General features: G+C 40.7%; 1 non-coding gene across 1 annotated transcript in view; it reads right to left on the minus strand.

Moving 5' to 3' along the window:
• Positions 1–1,837, minus strand: part of LOC113380884 — a 1,927-nt gene extending 90 nt beyond the window's left edge. Inside the window, exon 1 of the ribosomal RNA XR_003367493.1 lies at positions 1–1,837. This exon is cut by the window's left edge and continues 90 nt beyond it. This is a non-coding gene — a ribosomal RNA (small subunit ribosomal RNA).
• Positions 1,838–5,480: the final 3,643 nt, after the last annotated feature.

Here is a 5,480-nt window from a genome sequence, read left to right on the forward strand (position 1 = left end):
TCGGCAATGTCGAAACGCTGCCGCGCACCGGTCCGAAGACCTCACTAAATAATTCAATCGGTAGTAGCGACGGGCGGTGTGTACAAAGGGCAGGGACATAATCAACGCAAGCTTATGACTCGCGCTTACTAGGAATTCCTCGTTCATGGGGAAGAATTGCAAGCCCCAATCCCTAGCACGAAGAGGCTTCAACGGATTACCCGGACCTTTCGGCCAAGGAAAACCTGCTGATCTCTTCAGTGTAGCGCGCGTGCGGCCCAGAACATCTAAGGGCATCACAGACCTGTTATTGCTCAATTTCGTGCGACTAAATGTCGCCTGTCCCTCTAAGAAGATATATTTGTACGCCGGTAGTGAGAACCACAACCAACAACGACCGAAGCCGAAGCGGAGGGTCTTTGCGATACCAGAAAGTACGTCTATTTAGCAGGCTAGAGTCTCGTTCGTTATCAGAATTAACCAGACAAATCACTCCACCAACTAAGAACGGCCATGCACCACCACCCACCGAATCAAGAAAGAGCTCTCAATCTGTCAATCCTTCCGGTGTCTGGACCTGGTGAGGTTTCCCGTGTTGAGTCAAATTAAGCCGCAGGCTCCACTCCTTGTAGTGCCCTTCCGTCAATTCCTTTAAGTTTCAGCTTTGCAACCATACTTCCCCCGGAACCCAAAAGCTTTGGTTTCCCGGAAGCTGCCCGCCGAGTCATCGGAGGAACTTCGGCGGATCGCTAGCTGGCATCGTTTATGGTTAGAACTAGGGCGGTATCTGATCGCCTTCGAACCTCTAACTTTCGTTCTTGATTGATGAAAACACATTTGGCAAATGCTTTCGCTTCTGTCCGTCTTGCGACGATCCAAGAATTTCACCTCTAACGTCGCAATACGAATGCCCCCAGTTGTCCCTATTAATCATTACCTCGGAATTCCGAAAACCAACAAAATAGAACCGAGGTCCTATTCCATTATTCCATGCACACAATATTCAGGCGAATGAGCCTGCTTTAAGCACTCTAATTTGTTCAAAGTAAACGTACCGGCCCACCTCGACACTCGGTGAAGAGCACCTTGGTAGGATTTTGAGTTGGGCCGCCTTTTTACGGGCTAAGCCCACCGGTAGGACGTCCCACAGACATGCCAGTTGAACACCGCGAGCGGTGAACCGACAGTGTGGGACACAGATTCAACTACGAGCTTTTTAACCGCAACAACTTTAATATACGCTATTAGAGCTGGAATTACCGCGGCTGCTGGCACCAGACTGGCCCTCTAATAGATCCTCGTTAAAGGATTTAAAGTGTACTCATTCCGATTACGGGGCCTCGGATGAGTCCCGTATCGTTATTTTTCGTCACTACCTCCCCGTGCCGGGAGTGGGTAATTTGCGCGCCTGCTGCCTTCCTTGGATGTGGTAGCCGTTTCTCAGGCTCCCTCTCCGGAATCGAACCCTGATTCCCCGTTACCCGTAACAACCATGGTAGTCGCAGAAACTACCATCGACAGTTGATAAGGCAGACATTTGAAAGATGCGTCGCCGGTACTAGACCGTGCGATCGGCACAAAGTTATTCAGAGTCACCAAGTCAAACGGTGAGCAAGGCAAGCCCGCCACCGATTGGTTTTGATCTAATAAAAGCATTCCTTCCATCTCTGGTCGGAACTCTATTTGCATGTATTAGCTCTAGAATTACCACAGTTATCCAAGTAATGTGGGTACGATCTAAGGAACCATAACTGATGTAATGAGCCATTCGCGGTTTCACCTTAATGTGGCTTGCACTGAGACATGCATGGCTTAATCTTTGAGACAAGCATATACTACTGGCAGGATCAACCAGGGTGCTATATATATAATAGCATAGTGCGTAAATGTCCCTCGGCGTCACCCGAGAGACCACACTTTGTATAGAAAAGTTCGATGAATATTTCTAAACAACGAATTTTCTTACATATATATATCTGAGTCGTACGATATTCCCTGGACATGACGAACAGTTTACATCGCGACTTGATATTTTATATATTCTGCGCTTACACAGAGGCTAGACCTTTAACAACCGTCGAAACGGCGGTCCGTACATGAAATTTGCGGTCCGCAGACCCAGTTAATTTCAAACAGTCTCTTTACCCTTCGTTAGATTGAAAACGTCGGGGCGAATTCATTATAAGAATTCATCGTTATAACTAACTTTTATTCTCGCTCGGAGAGTATTGAGTTGATTGCATTTGTATATTTTATTTTCCGCATAAGAGTCTTTGCGTCAACGACACATGCCCGCGGATATGCTGTACAGTATGGTTGAACACTTATAAATAAGGTCCAGAACCCGGCCGTAAACCGACATCCGAACATATACGGCGTATATTATTCTAGACACGGTCTACGACAGTTTGACCTGCAGCGACGGGTCGCCTCGGGTTACCGTGCGAACCATCACCGCGATGGTCTGGACAGGCTATATGGCGGGTCGCAAGAAAATAAATTCTCTAGGACGCGCAACCACTTTAGCAATTTTAGAGCACGTTGTGGTCCAAAAACAAACGTCCTCGCTTTAAAATTGAAATATGAATATTTCACTGTGTGTGAGATTGAAAAATCTGCTTTCGCTGATTTTTCATTTTCTTAAAACAACGCAATGAAGCGAATGTTCAAATTCGCACAATTTGAATAAAATGTGCAGAGTATATAGAATACTAACGCAAGCGTTTACTACAATCGACTTTAAAACACTAGACTTTCATCTAGCGCCCAAAGAATTGATTGAGCTATGCGTTTAAAGTATAATATTCAAAAAGAACGCCGTTTTCACAACGAACTTCGTCATTCGCTCAGGCATCTGGCGATACCGAGCAGATATACATGGCAGTGCTCTCACACAATGCATAAGAGCGCTAAGCGGTTGTAAACTGCGTCACGCTGCTTTTGCACACTGCGCAATATTTTGCGACTAGCTCCGGTCAAACGTTAATGAAACGAATGATCATTGCCAGAAGCTTTTGCCCACAGTATATTATACTATAGGAGCGCACTTGATTACAGCAATAATTTGTCGAGTAATCACAAGATTTCATATTTGTGGTCCGCAGACCCAAATAATTTCAACTCGCTCCGATCAAACGTTCATAAAACGAAAGACCATCGCTGCGAGAAGCTTTGCTAGTTCTGCTATTTCACATATATTTGACCGTAGTCAATTTGTAAAATCCTATATTATTAAAATATATAGATTTTATATTTGCGGTCCGCAGACCCAAATAATTTCAACTCGCTCCGATCAAACGTTCATAAAACGAAAGACCATCGCTGCGAGAAGCTTTGCTAGTTCTGCTATATTCACATATATTTGACCGTAGTCAATTTGTAAAATCCTATATTATTAAAATATATAGATTTTATATTTGCGGTCCGCAGACCCAAATAATTTCAACTCGCTCCGATCAAACGTTCATAAAACGAAAGACCATCGCTGCGAGAAGCTTTGCTAGTTCTGCTATATTCACATATATTTGACCGTAGTCAATTTGTAAAATTCTATATTATTAAAATATATAGATTTCATATTTGCGGTCCGCAGACCCAAATAATTTCAACTCTCTCTGATCGAACGTTCAAAAACGAATGATCCTACCACCAGTTATCTATAGCCGCAAACCAGCATCCGAATATATACGGGGTATATAATTCTAGATGTGGCTCACAACATTATTAAAAGTTACGCTAATATATCATTGACAGACTAAAAGTATCGAATATGATGTAAAAACTACACCGGGGAATGATATCCGTACCCGCCCGAACAACATAGCGTACTTTAGCCTGAGCTTGCTCGCATCGCACTCGACACGACCTATTCCCCTATATAAGGCGCGCGGCCACAGCGTAGGTATTTGACTGAGTCCCAAGCGATGTGCATTTGACCTGCGGCGAGGGCCTGCTCGCGCTTACGGTGTGAATCGTCAAGACAAAAGTCTGGGAAATTTCGAACTGTGAACCCTTATGATAGAAAAATTTTGTCGAAAATTTTGTTAGATGTTCAAACAGTTTTATATATATGGACAATATGAATTATAGTTAATTATTGAGTTTTTAGGTGTTTTTTGGTTTTTTTTAAACTTTTGTATAAATTATGTATTTATTGATTTTTATAGATCTCAATGAATATAAACGAATTTATATATAGTTATATTATTTTTTATAATTATTTGTTTAAATTTTCTAATTTTACAATAAATGTTCAAACCAGTTTTCCTCGATTTTCTCTTAAACCGTAAAAGATACAAAAAAACTTTGTTCGTACGAAAGATGCAGAATAAAATTACGAATAAAATGGTATATAAATGGTTAGGTGTGTTCATATAATTTTCTCTAGATTTTCCGATTTTTCCGAATTTTCACGACGGCAACTCGCCTGTAGGCCACACCGTTGGAATTCGAAGTTGTGATATATGGGAAAAGAACTAAGAATTTTGAGACCTTTCTAATGATGTATAATAGTTTATATGTTTTCTTTAGAGAAATATCGAATCGTGAAGAGTATTGCTCCAACCTAGCCGCACTTTGCATTTTGACATGTTAACATCTACACATATTGCTCTATAACATAAAAACCGTAAAAGATACGAAAAACTTTGTTCGTACGAAAGATGCAGAATAAAATTACGAATAAAATGGTATATAAATGGTTAGGTGTGTTTCATATAATTTTCTCTAGATTTTCCGATTTTTCCGAATTTTCACGACGGCAACTCGCCTGTAGGCCACACCGTTGGGAATTCGAAGTTGTGATATATGGGAAAAGAACTAAGAATTTTGAGACCTTTCTAATGATGTATAATAGTTTATATGTTTTCTTTAGAGAAATATCGAATCGTGAAGAGTATTGCTCCAACCTAGCCGCACTTTGCATTTTGACATGTTAACATCTACACATATTGCTCTATAACATAAAAACCGTAAAAGATACGAAAAACTTTGTTCGTACGAAAGATGCAGAATAAAATTACGAATAAAATGGTATATAAATGGTTAGGTGTGTTCATATAATTTTCTCTAGATTTTCCGATTTTCCGAATTTTCACGACGGCAACTCGCCTGTAGGCCACACCGTGGGAATTCGAAGTTGTGATATATGGGAAAAGAACTAAGAATTTTGAGACCTTTCTAATGATGTATAATAGTTTATATGTTTTCTTTAGAGAAATATCGAATCGTGAAGAGTATTGCTCCAACCTAGCCGCACTTTGCTTTTTGACATGTTAACATCTACACATATTGCTCTATAACATAAAAACCGTAAAAGATACGAAAAAACTTTGTTCGTACGAAAGATGCAGAATAAAATTACGAATAAAATGGTATATAAATGGTTAGGTGTGTTCATATAATTTTCTCTAGATTTTCCGATTTTTCCGAATTTTTCACGACGGCAACTCGAATGTAGGCACAACCGTTGAGAATTCGAAGTTGTGATATATGGAAAAGAA

Source organism: Ctenocephalides felis, unplaced genomic scaffold, assembly GCF_003426905.1.
Source record: "Ctenocephalides felis isolate EL2017-DRISC unplaced genomic scaffold, ASM342690v1 CF-g0.4_SCAFFOLD_02443, whole genome shotgun sequence".
NCBI classification, from domain to species: Eukaryota; Metazoa; Arthropoda; class Insecta; order Siphonaptera; family Pulicidae; genus Ctenocephalides; species Ctenocephalides felis.